At 46.9% G+C, this 14,477-nt stretch overlaps 1 pseudogene across 1 annotated transcript; it reads left to right on the top strand.

Annotated features, from left to right (window-relative positions):
• Positions 1–10,164: 10,164 nt before the first annotated feature.
• Positions 10,165–13,041, top strand: LOC310778076 (sec1 family domain-containing protein 1 pseudogene; annotated as a pseudogene). Its single transcript has one exon. The product of its transcript is annotated as a sec1 family domain-containing protein 1 pseudogene (transcript).
• Positions 13,042–14,477: the final 1,436 nt, after the last annotated feature.

The raw sequence follows: 14,477 nt of genomic DNA on the forward strand, positions 1-14,477 counted from the left end.
CACACAGAGATAGAGAGGGAGAGACACACACAGAGATAGAGAGGGAGAGAGACACAGAGAGGGAGAGACACACACAGAGATAGAGAGGGAGAGAGACACACACAGAGATAGAGAGGGAGAGAGACACACACAGAGATAGAGAGGGAGAGACACACACAGAGATAGAGAGGGAGAGACACACACAGAGATAGAGAGGGAGAGAGACACAGAGAGGGAGAGACACACACAGAGATAGAGAGGGAGAGAGACACAGAGAGGGAGAGACACACACAGAGATAGAGAGGGAGAGACACACACAGAGATAGAGAGGGAGAGACACACACAGAGATAGAGAGGGAGAGACACACACACAGAGATAGAGAGGGAGAGAGACACACACAGAGATAGAGAGGGAGAGAGACACACACAGAGATAGAGAGGGAGAGAGACACACACAGAGATAGAGAGGGAGAGACACACACAGAGATAGAGAGGGAGAGACACACACAGAGATAGAGAGGGAGAGGCGGAGAGAGACACACCGAGAGGGAGAGAGACACACACAGAGATAGAGAGGGAGAGACAAACAGAGAGGGAGAGAGACACACACAGAGATAGAGAGGGAGAGACACACAGAGAGGGAGAGAGACACACACAGAGATAGAGAGGGAGAGAGACACACAGAGAGGGAGAGAGACACACACAGAGATAGAGAGGGAGAGACACACCGAGAGGGAGAGAGACACACACAGAGATAGAGAGGGAGAGACACACAGAGAGGGAGAGAGACACACACAGAGATAGAGAGGGAGAGACACACAGAGAGGGAGAGAGACACACACAGAGATAGAGAGGGAGAGAGACACACAGAAGCCGCTTTCACACACAGATCGCGCAAAATTGCAGTTCAGAAGGCCCACAAAGCCGGCAGCCGCGCCACAGAAATTGCTTTCACACACAGCCAAGCAGCACCGCCACATTCCCGTCCTGGGGTGTGCTTTCAGGTGACAGCCACCACTCCCAGATTGAAAGGCGAGCGGAGGCATTTCCACCCAGCTCCTCCTAGTAGCCCAAATGAATATTTTCATAGGTTAGTGTAGCCTAGGCTACTGTATGATGAACGAATTCATTCAACAACCAAACATCGCCGATGTATGCCAGCCAACGAGCTGCGGTCGTTAATGATCAAAGTGATAAAACACGAAAGTGTTGTCCACATGCAGTATGGTAACAAGGCTTTCAATATTCATCTGATCGACTTTATGGATCACAGATGCACCATCATGTAGCCCAGCGATCCCCAAAGTCCGGACTCCGGTCCGCATCCGGACCCAGACGCCATCCTATCCGGACCGAGCCCTATAACCTACAAATCATTGAGAATTGTTACATTTCACCAAGCTTTTCTTTTTTAACCGGCACATGCTTTTCTACCCTTTACGGTACTGGTTTAATCTGCCAGGAAGCGCATAGACCAATGCATGCACTGTAAATCATCACACGTGATGCTACTCAGCCAATCAAATATCCGATTCGATTCTGCCTGTTCCAGTCGGTTCCAGTGCTGCAGGCGAGAGATTGTCAGTGACACGGAGATATGAGAGAGATATAAGTCAATTCACATGGCGTGCTCAAAAGAAACGAGTAGACCGCAAAAACAAAGATTTTGTTTTAATCCGGAGCAGGCAGACTCTTAGATGTTCATTCATTGTTCTCACGGGCAGTTCAAAACCAGGCAGTATGTCTCATGTGAAGTGCGATGCGATCCTAACCTGTCTGTGAAAGCGCCACACGAGCAAACACACTCAAATCCAGACTGAGGGCACACTCACACATTCACTGCCCAACGGCATGTGACGTTTGTATTGCGAACGATCGACAGACAGACAGACAGACAGACAGACAGACAGACAGACAGACAGACAGACAGACAGGCAGATAGATAGATAGAGACAGACACTGAGACAGATAGATAGATAGATAGATAGATAGATAGGGAGCTCACTTCTCTCAAGAGAAAAGGTGGAGTTAAGGGAAGAAAAGAAGATTTTCTTTCTCAAATTAAAACACTTTTAAGATGCGCATTTTCCCAAAGCACTCTGTTGTATGTTATTTTTAAATGCAGCCATTATTTTACTTGAAATGAGAAAATAACATGTATTTATTATTAGTGTAGGCTAGTTATTTATAATTAATCCAGTTAAATATGAAATCAAAATAAACATTGTTGATGTTTATTTTGATTTAACAGTCAGTCATTAGGCTACTGCAATTGAAGTAGCCTAAGTTCAATGGCACTGAATCATAACGCAAGCTACTGTACGTTACAATGTTCCGGACCTTTGCTTGAGGACATTTTCTCTAACTGGACCTCTATGAATTTTAATTGAGTGCCCCTGATGTAGCCTATTAGGTACAAGGCTAATTCTTATATTTTGGTTCCAGTTTTTTGTAAAGCAAATTATTCCCATGAAGTAGCCTAATTAGCGTCCGTTCTGAAAGACGACGCCCGCATATCAAACAGCTGCAGTCTGCATAACGTTCGTCGGGGGAATAGTATAGGCTATAAATGCACATGACTACTATAACGTTAGTAGTTTTTGTAAGGGAACGCACAACTGGCTAGCTAGACAGATTGCAGTTCTGGAGCTGGTTTCCAGAGGGAATATCCTCAGACCAACTCACCACAGACAGCTATAGTCCTCTGAAGCTTATTATTATATCCATTAATTTGACCTACTAATGTCAACATCGTTTGAGCATAAAACCTAACCTACTTACAGGCACGGAGCATTCCTCCTGGCACCCCTGCAGTCATGATTGTACTGTATAGGCTACTTTTTTTGACTTTCACTTATGCCTTTCTTGCTGCATGAGGTGGTTTCCCCTGTCATTTTTTTTATGAATGAGCTGACCATTCGCACCGTTCCGTGTTGCCGCTCCTACGCTTTCAGGTGGAGGCGGGTTGCCTGGTAACCCGGCACTGTGACTAGGTCCACTGGCGGAACAAAAGGCGTACAACAATTACCCACCAACCCGCCCCCACAACTTTCACATCGGAGGCGCGGATCCCATTTTCCGTGCATTTTCCGGCTTTCAAGGTCGTTGTGAAAGCGGCTAGAGATAGAGAGGGAGAGAGACACACAGAGAGGGAGAGAGGGACACACACACACACACACAGAGGGAGAGAGACACACAGAGAGGGAGAGAGAGACACACACACACACACACACACAGATGGAGAGAGACACACAAGCCGTTTTCCCACATGCGTACCGGAAAATTACCTGTAAGTCAATATCGGACATTTCCCTTCACACCTGGGCTCTCGCATATGGGAATCTACCAGCTAAATTGCCTGTATGTTGGGGGGCGGGGCGGCACTGCAGAGCGGGTGGGGAGTGACGTGTCGGCAAAACTCTTGATGGTGAAATAAGTTTGCTTGTTTATCCGTTCACCTGTGTCGCGTTGAAGCACTTTTTACAGACTGGCTTCGTTTGATGTGTCCGGGCTTGCCTTCGCTGTCGGCAACGTAAGCAAAGTGCATTTGCTTCGTCTGTGTCCCTGTCGGGCTGTCACTGAAGGAGGAGGACGAGCAGGCAGCAGAGAGGAGAGAGGGGAAAATCAGCACACCCACACATGAAGCTGACATAGGCTACTGCTCTTATTATCACAAGATCATTTCGCCAGTTTGCTTTAATGTGCGCGAATGATTAGATTATGCCCGCTGGAACATTAAGCAACGTGTGTACACCTCGCCCATGAGAGTGTCGCGGGAAATGACTGGACCCGTTCTCTACTTGAGTCCGCTATCGCGCATACCGCTCTTCTGACTGGCTCGAAACTGGTGAAATCTCCGCGATGACGGGGTCGCGCTTATACCGGCACGACGACTTTCTCACATGCAGGCATTAGACCACGTTCCGGTCATTTTGCGGTACAAAGCGCATGTGGGAAAAGGGCTACAGAGAGGGAGAGAGAGAGACACACACACACACACACACACACAGACACAGAGAGGGAGAGAGGGACACACACACACACACACACACACAGAGGGAGAGAGACACACAGAGAGGGAGAGAGGGACACACACACACAGAGGGAGAGAGACACACAGAGAGGGAGAGAGACACACACACACACACACACACACAGAGGGAGAGAGACACACAGAGAGGGAGAGAGACACACAGAGAGGGAGAGAGAGACACACACACACAGAGGGAGAGAGACACACAGAGAGGGAGAGAGAGACACACACACACACACAGAGGGAGAGAGACAGAGAGACAGAGCAGGAGAGAGAGACACACACACACACACACAGAGGGAGAGAGACACACAGAGAGGGAGAGAGAGACACACACAGACACAGAGGGAGAGAGACAGAGCAGGAGAGAGAGACACACACACACACACACAGAAGGAGAGAGACAGAGAGACAGAGCAGGAGAGAGAGGGAAATGAATGTTTCCTCTCTGAAACACAGCACTTCCTGGTCTGCAGCTGGACCTTTGACCTTTGGCTGGAGAGCGCTGAGCCAAATGGCCGTCTGGGCGAGGATGGCACGGCTGTTTAGACTGCACTGACCTGGAGAGGGATCATCCAATCAAACTGAGCCAAATACTAACTAGACAATAACCTTTCGTGAGACCAATGCAATGGTGCCCGGACAATTTGACACAACTGCTCTGCTGTAAACAAGATATATATTAGTCATACGGCACAAGATCAAACACTTTATCTGCCATCATTCATTTAAAAAAGACTAGACCAACCGGTAAACACATAAATCCTCTCTCTCTCCCCTTCCTATCAAAACAATTCAACTCATTACAACAGGAGTCTGTATCTGAATGTATTGTCTAACTCAGTGCTCCCCATGGACCCCCATTTGAGAAGATGTTTGTCCCAGGCTCCCCCATATGATCAAATGTTTTGCTTTTAGATGTTTTATTATGACAGAAAGTGTATGAAACCCATTACCAAAATGGTCATACATACGAATTAGGGCTGTGAATCTTCACTGGCCTCGCGATTCGATTCGATTACGATTCAGAGGGCTACGATTCGATTCGATAACGATTATCGATGCATCTCGATGCATCTCGATGCATCTTAAATCGATGCATCACTTTTTTTCCCGAATACATGATTTTTTTTCTCACTTTCTTTTTTCTCACTGTGTGGCTACTTTTAAAATAAAAGTGCATTTAGAATTGCATTGTATTATGATCCATAATTAAAATAAACAACTGCATGTACTTCCATTATATTTTATTTGATTATATATATATATATATATATATATATTTTTTTTTTTTAATAATCGATTTTTGACATTTGTGAATCGATGCAGAATCGTGCAGGTCCGCATCGCGATGCATCTTATAATCGATTATTTTTGACACCCCTAATACGAATGTCATTGTGTATTGAGGATGGCATTATAGTGAAAATTATTTTAATTTTGTATTCATTATTACCCCCTGGAACCCCCTCCACAACCACTTTGAGAATCACTGGTCTAACTAAGCATCACACATTAGAATCCTGTATCTAAAGCAAACCGCCCAATTGACCTATCACGATTTCCTGTTCAAAACACCGGCTGTTTTACCTGCTCAAACTAGTCTGACTCACCTGGTCACACCTAGTTTGACTCACATTATGAGTCAGACTAGGTTCATGAGTCACAGGAAGTGCAAATACAGTCAGAAGTTCCGATTGTATTTACACTTCCTGTTAGTCTCTCAAGCCAGACGGTCTCATTCTGCATAAGGTGAATAAGAGACAGGCTATACACACACACTGCCTCACGGCCAATTCATCAGCCTCTCTGACAGCCACTGCGAGCAGCACTGATCCGGGATCAGCCCTGCTGCATACATATATCTTCACCACATCCTCAACTGCTCCATCAGGCTGAGCACAGATCAGATCAGAGGACGAGCAACTCCATCTCGAGAAAATACTGAATTCTATTTTGTGAGCAAGTAGCAACTAGCAACACACACACACACACACACACACACACACACACACACACACACACACACACACACACACACACACACACACACACACACACACACACACACACACACACACACACACACACACACACACACACACACACCTACAGACACATTAGATTCTCAATTCTAATAAGCTCAGCACCCAACTGGGCAGGCACAACGTGAGTGCAGCGGAGAGGGTGCGGGGGAGGAGGAGGAGGAGGAGGAGGAGGAGGAGGAGGAGGAGGAGGAGGAGGAGGAGGAGGAGGAGGAGGGTGCTGACGTCATCACGGTGGTCTGACCGTCTGAGTGAGACATGAATGGCTGTGTCTGCACGCAGTGCCCTGAAGGGGCAGCCAAGCTCTCAGCCACTTACCAGATAGTGCTTAACAGATAGTGGCATACAGTAGCTAACAGCTATCATATCCCAAACCCTCCATGTGTGTGTCAGTGTATATTTACATGCGGTGCAGTGACAACAAACACAAGGTTATAAAAACAGGTACGAGGCAAGGGAGGGGGATAATTAAGGCTGGAACTAACGATTCTTTTCATTATCGATTAACCTGTCCATTATTTTCTCGACTAATCAATTAGCTGTCACAAAATGCTGAAAAATGTGGATCACTTTTTCCCCCAAAGTCCAAGATGACCTCCTCAAACATTCCACAACCCAAAGAGAATCAGTTTACTGTCATAGAAGACTAAAGGAACGAGAAGCTGGCCATTAAGAAGCTGGAACCAGAGATTTTTCTTCTTAAAAATTAGACTAAACAATCGATTATTTAAAAGAAGTTGGCGATTCATTTTCTGTCGATTGACAAATCAATGAATGGACTAATGGTTGCAGCTCTATAGGGGAGCTAGTTATCAACATGGACGAGTAGGGTGACGAGTAGGGTGACGTGGATCAAAACAAACCTTCAGTCCATAAGATGCTGGAGTGTCTTTTCTTGCTTGCAGACAGGAGGAAGACCAGCTGCATCCGGCCCACAGGTCTTCAACAAAGAACAGAGAAGGAGACACTGAAATTCTCATCCTCTAAATGCTTCCTTGGCACACTGTACTCTCTGCGCCTCCCTGCCTGTCTGTCTGCCTGTCTGTCTGTCTGTCTGTCTGTCTGCCTGTCTGTCTGTCTGTCTGCCTGTCTGTCTGCCTGTCTGTGTGTCTGTCTGTCTGTCTGCCTGTCTGTCTGTCTGTCTGCCTGTCTGTCTGTCTGTCTGTCTGTCTGCCTGTCTGTCTGTCTGTCTGTCTGTCTGTCTGCCTGTCTGTCTGTCTGTCTGTCTGTCTGCCTGTCTGTCTGCCTGTCTGTCTGTCTGTCTGTGTGTCTGTCTGTCTGCCTGTCTGTCTGCCTGTCTGTCTGTCTGTCTGTGTGTCTGTCTGTCTGTCTGCCTGTCTGTCTGCCTGTCTGTCTGCCTGTCTGTCTGTGTGTCTGTCTGTCTGTCTGTCTGTCTGTCTGTCTGCCTGCCTGTGTGTCTGTCTGTCTGTCTGTCTGTTTGCCTGCCTGTGTGTCTGTCTGTCTGTCTGTCTGCCTGCCTGTGTGTCTGTCTGCCTGCCTGCCTGTCTGTGTGTGTGTCTGTCTGTGTGTCTGTCTGCCTGCCTGTCTGTGTGTCTCCCAGACACTGAAAATAATAGAAAATAATAGGGCTGCATAAAAAAATCTCCTTTCCAGCAGAGCAACACAAGGTGTCAGGTGTGCTGGTCTGGATGAGCCTCCCTCCCAGGCCAGGACATGACATGTCTCTAGCCTATAGTCATGTTGCATTAGCCAGACATAAATCACCTCTGCTATGGGTTTCTGATCACCTGTGCAGGTTGCAGGAAACTGCCAAGACAGTGTAACAGTTATTTAAAAGCAATATTTCACGATGAACTGGCAATAGAGCCCTTAACCCTACATAACAAGCTCATAAAAAGGGCAATCTTAGTATTTGCATCACATGTTGATATTCAAGTCCCACCTTGCAGTCGTTACTGTCTGTCGTTGTTATCCTAGTGATCCTAGATCTCTATTATGCAAATGTTCAACGTCCCCGCAGGATGATGGATGATGGGTTAGCAAGCATAGGCGATGAAAAATAGCCTACCATAAAGTACAAGTCACTCAACTCTACAGTACTATAGCGCAGACATACTTTTAACAGAGTGCTGTTTCGTTTAGTGGCGAGCCGTTGTGCAGAATATGTTGAAGTAACTCTAAAAAAAACAATGAACTGGTGGTTTTAAGGCCAGTCTGTGTTGTTGTCAGTCATGTAGCAAAGTAACGGACACAGGTTGACAGACAGTCCCGTTACAATGTGTCATTGTACAGCGGAGGACTTTGCTCATACGATGAAATATCAAACCGACACTCTCTAACAGGCTTCATGTAACGCGGCACAGCGAACAGACACGTCAAAGCTTCGGTAAAGACAATGCGCAAAACGATAAACGAAACTCAAATACAAATCGAGCACTTACAAACACGGGTGATGATGGCAAACTGTAGAGCTGAGACATTTGTTGAGATACATCTAACTGCAGACCCGCAGAGCCAGCTGGCTACGCCTCTTGACACGGTCTGGCTACGCCTCTTGGCACGGTCTGGCTACGCCTCTTGACACGGTCCAACAACGCATTAAGAGTTCGTGTGTGTCAGTTCTGCCCAGGCTAAGAGCCCCTATCTCGGGTACCATAGACCCAGGCAGGTCCCCTTACCTCCACACTGCCTCTGCCCAGGCTAAGAGCCCCTATCTCGGGTACCACAGACCCAGGCAGGTCCCCTTACCTCCACACTGCCTCTGCCCAGGCTAAGAGCCCCTATCTCGGGTACCACAGACCCAGGCAGGTCCCCTTACCTCCACACTGCCTCTGCCCAGGCTAAGAGCCCCTATCTCGGGTACCATAGACCCAGGCAGGTCCCCTTACCTCCACACTGCCTCTGCCCAGGCTAAGAGCCCCTATCTCGGGTACCATAGACCCAGGCAGGTCCCCTTACCTCCACACTGCCTCTGCCCAGGCTAAGAGCCCCTATCTCGGGTACCACAGACCCAGGCAGGTCCCCTTACCTCCACACTGCCTCTGCCCAGGCTAAGAGCCCCTATCTCGGGTACCAGACACCCAGGCCAGCCCCCTACCTCCACACTGCCTCTGCCCAGGCTAAGAGCCCCTCTCCCGGGTACCACAGACCCAGGCAGGTCCCCTATCACCACCCATCCACTACCCAGGCCTGGAGCCCCTCTCCTGGGCACCAGAGACCCAGGCAGGTCCCCCTCCACTACCCGCCCTGCCCCTCACCTTGCCCGGGTACCACACCTCCGGCAGAGACCCCCCACCTCCAGGACCTTGCGCACCAGGGGGTCCTGTGCCCCCCACTCTTATAACGCAATATCCACTCCAACAAGGGGATTATTCCTGAGAATAATTTTAATATTGATTGTAATTCTTGCCATTTTTGTAATACAGAGATAGAGACAACAGATAATTTATGTTTTTCACTGGATTAGCTACTAGCTTTTGGTCTAATTTGAATTTATGGATTAAATATAGCATTGATGCACTACCACCATTTATACTTGAAACTGTCAAATTTTGAATATTCATTGAAGGTAAAAAAAAATAATTTTTAATGAACAATGTAATTATTTTGACCAAATATTTTATACAGAAATGTAAATACTGTATAGCAAAACTCTACTCTGTCTACAACCTTTAAAAAGGATTTAGAAACATTTTCCAAATCCATAAAATATACATATGAAAAACAAAATGTGTTGGGTGAGTTGAAAACGAGCCTAACTACGCTCAGTGTGGAAGATAGAAAGCATAATTGTTCTTGTAATTCTTTAAATCAAGAGAAAAATAACGAGTATTTTATTTTGTGTGGAAGATAGAAAGCAACGAGTATTTTATTTTGAAGGGTGATGTGTATACCAGACCGTGTCAAGAGGCGTAGCCAGACCGTGTCAAGAGTGTCAAGAGGCGTAGCCAGCTGGCTCTGCGGGCTCTGCGGCGCTGCAATTATATGATGTTGCATTTGTTGGCGACCACGGTCCACCCCTCCACTGCCGTGCGTGCGCGCTCCCGCCCACTGTGACGTCAAGACGCACGACGTAGCCTGACGAGACCAAAGCTTGAGAGGCCACGTCATCAGGCGCCTCGTCACCAGTCACCAACAACAGTAAAGATGGCGGCGTCCGTGCGAGAGAAGCAGACAGCGGCTCTGAAGCGCATGCTGAACTTCAACGCTCCGCCTTTGAAGAACACAACAACCGAGCCAGTATGGAAGGTGCTGATCTACGACAGGGTCGGTCAGGACATCATCTCTCCTCTGCTGGCCGTCAAAGAGCTCAGAGACATGGGCATTACCCTGCATCTGCTGCTGCACTCGGACAGGGAGCCCATCCCGGACGTCCCGGCCGTCTACTTCGTCATGCCGACAGAGGAGAACATCGACAGGATCTGCCAGGACCTGAGGAACCAGCTGTATGAGTCGTACTACCTGAACTTCATCTCTGCCATCAGCAGGAGTAGACTGGAGGACATCGCCAGCGCCGCGCTGTCTGCTAACGCTGTGAGCCAGGTCACCAAGGTGTATGATCAGTATCTGAACTTCATCACTCTGGAAGACGACATGTTCATCCTCTGTCACCAGAACAAGGAGCTCATCTCCTACCACGCTATTAACAGGGCAGACATCCTGGACACAGACATGGAGGCCATCATGGACACCATCGTGGACAGCCTCTTCTGTTTCTTCGTCACTCTGGGAGCCGTGCCGATCATCCGCTGTCCAAGAGGAAACGCAGCAGAGATGGTGGCTGTGAAGCTGGATAAGAAGCTGCGCGAGAACCTGCGGGACGCCAGGAACAGCCTCTTCACCGGAGACAACATGGCCGCCGGACAGTTCAGTTTCCAGCGGCCTCTGTTTGTTCTGGCAGATCGGAACCTGGACTTGGCCACACCCCTCCACCACACCTGGACCTATCAGGCGCTGATCCACGACGTCCTGGATTTCCACCTGAACAGGGTGGTGATGGAGGAGGGGCTGGGGGCGGAGCCATCCCCTGCCGGAGCCCGACCGAAGAAGAAGAGCAGGAAGACGTATGACCTCACCGGCCAAGACAGCTTCTGGACCAAACACAAGGGCAGTCCCTTCCCAGAGGTGGCCGAGGCCGTCCAGGTGGAGCTGGACGCCTACAGAGCGCAGGAGGACGAGGTCAAACGGCTCAAGAGCATCATGGGTTTGGAGGGAGAGGACGAAGGAGCCATCAGCATGCTGTCTGACAACACGGCCAAACTCACCTCAGCCGTCAGCTCCCTGCCTGAACTTCTGGAGAAGAAGAGGCTGATTGACCTCCACACCAACGTGGCTACTGCAGTTCTGGACCACATCAAGAGCCGTAAACTGGATGTTTACTTTGAGTACGAAGAGAAACTGATGAGCAAGTCAACTTTAGACAAATCTCTGCTGGATGTCATCAGCGACCCAGACGCTGGAACCCCAGAGGACAAATTGCGACTGTTCCTCATCTATTACATCACCGCTCAGCAGGCTCCTCCAGAGGGTGACTTGGAGCAGTATAAGAAGGCCCTGCTGGACGCAGGCTGCGACCTTTCACCCCTCAACTACATCAAACAGTGGAAGGCCTTTGCCAAGATGGCCGCCACCCCGGCCAACAACTACGGCAACAGCGCAGTCAAACCCATGGGGCTGTTTTCCAGAGTGATGAACAGCGGCTCTCAGTTTGTCATGGAGGGAGTGAAGAACCTGGTGCTCAAACAGCTGCACCTTCCCATCACACGCGTCCTGGACAACCTGATGGAACTCAAGTCACACCCGGAGACGGACGACTTTCGCTACTTTGACCCCAAGATGCTGCGCGGAAGCGAGAGCTCCATTCCCCGGAACAAGAACCCGTTTCAGGAGGCCATCGTGTTTGTGGTGGGAGGGGGAAACTACATCGAGTACCAGAACCTGGTGGACTACGCTAAGTCTAAACAGGGGAAGAAGGTTTTGTACGGCTGCAGTGAACTCTTCAACGCCGCCCAGTTCACCAAGCAGCTCGCCCAACTCGGCCAGAAGTGACAAGTGACAACATGTGAACCTCTCTCTCTCTCTCTCTCTACTGTATGTCTCACTCTGTCTCTCTATCTCTCTGGACCACAGGATCATAGCTCGTCATCTCTTCATTCCATGGGTTTTGTAATAATTTGGTGTAAATCGACTAAACATTGTTTGTGTCCATAATCATATTCATTTACGTTTCTCCCACCTAGCATACCGGTATATTTGATTTGATTTGATTTATATAGACTAGCCTATTTGATAGAATCCTAACTAACGCAATTGAAAGTGTAAATTGCTGCTTAAAAGTTTCAATCTCCTGAAGTCACCTTCGGCAGACGGCACACAGGTGTTTCCTCTGCAGGAGATGACTGTTCATATATACCACACTGATTCAAAATGTTTTAACATGGATAAACTGTATATACACTCAGACTAAATCAACTGTATATATACTCAGACTAAATATACTGTATATATACTCCGACTAAAATAGAGAGTCTGTACTTTTGCCTCATATCAATACTTTGACCCAGATGAAACAAAGAGAATCAGTTTCATACAACTGTTCCAAAATCACTGCCATTGATTGGTTGTCACCTTCATGAGCCCAACTCAAAGCTGCTGCCGCTCCATCTCCGTGTTCCCTTCATGTGAATAGAGATCCAGCAGATCATCACCACTCCTCAGGTTGGAGGCATGTTCTTCTGAGGGACGGAGATCTTCTGAGGCACGGAGACACAAAGCTGTGGAACACCATCTGTCGCTTTAGATGTGCTGTGCTCTCTGTGGCCACTAGATGGCAACATTGATACAGACATAGTGTTTGGGGATGGGAGCTGTGGTGTTTTACTGGTATGTTGGCTGAGGAGAGACACTTGTAATAACAATGTCTGTTATTTTCATGTTTTTTTCTCTCTTACAAATACAATAAGATTGCGGATGATTTAAACATGGGATAATTGTAAAAATATAAAAACAGATTGGCAACTTGGATGGCTGTTTTGTGTGTGTGTGTGTGTGTGTAATAAACTGAATGCAGCAGTATTAGAGCCCAACCGATACTGGATTTTTCAGGCTGATGCCGATACCGATATCAGGGAGTAAAACAATTCCGATATCGATATATCGGCCGATATTCTTATATTAAATATACACATATTACACAATGTTTTTGTAATGATCCCTCAAATATCAAACACTTAACCAAGATATGACTTGAGATATGTAATGTAGGCAGGATATTTTACAGCTTATCAATCAACTTTATTGTCCAAAATGACATCAATGCAATGAAACAGTAAACTGAACTGGGAATTTAATAATTATAAATGACTAGAAATACAAAAACACAAATAGAACAAATATAAAATATAACTTGAATTAAGAAAAAAGATCAAATATATACAACATGTTGCCTATGACTTAAAAAATACAAAATATATATAAATATATATATATATATACCTATATATCGGTTATCGGCCGATAATATCTGTGAATATATGGGTCGGGCTCTACACAGTACCATGACTTCACATTTTTGATATAGGTTGCCATAGTGGGCAATGCATCACAGCCCTCTTGTCCTCTAGCCATTGAGCTACACAGGACCCGCATTCTCACTGGCTGATTCAGTATCATGAGAGGATCTAGCCATTGAGCTACACAGGACCCGCATTCTTCTCACTGGCTGATTCAGTATCATGAGAGGAAAAGAGAGCGAGCTAAAGTCTTGCTTCAGTCACTTTTGTGTCATGTTTTCATCACATGGAGGACAACCATCACCACCAAATGATCTCTTACTTTTTAAGTTCATCACATCTCTGATATTCGAGTACTCATGACTTCCTTTCACAGTAGAGAAGCATTGGTGTGATCTGTTTCACTTTTCAATTATTGAATAGCATTTTGGACTTGCATGATGACAAAAATGACCACAAATCTTTGACATACATGTGTATCTTTCTTACAGTTATCATTGAGACACTCAAGAGGCACATTAATTTGTGCACAACCACTTCACCTCTTCATGAAAACATATGTGAGGTTTTTCTACAGCTTAAAATCTTTGGTTTTAGCCCATCCCAGACGTTAGCGTAACCACAGAATGAAACAGAGTTCAGGCATCACAAAACCAGTGAAAGTAACTCCGTCATTCTTCATCGGAAATCAATCTGATATGAAAAAGAAATGAAGCTCAAAGGAATTGGATTAAAGGATTGGATTAAAAGTACACACATTAAAGACACAAATTAAAGACTGGTAAAAGAGGTAGTGATTCAACCGGTTTACTCAAGTAAACTGAAATGTAATCAAGCATAAAAGTGAAAAGTATTTCTACCGGCTGTTTCTGTGCAAAGCTAACTGAACCTCACGTAAGATAACTAGAATTTTTGCATGCCTCGCACGCTCAATTCTGGGGTGGGGAG

This window comes from Poromitra crassiceps, assembly GCF_964638095.1.
Source record: "Poromitra crassiceps genome assembly, chromosome: 6".
In the NCBI taxonomy this organism is placed as follows: domain Eukaryota; kingdom Metazoa; phylum Chordata; class Actinopteri; order Beryciformes; family Melamphaidae; genus Poromitra; species Poromitra crassiceps.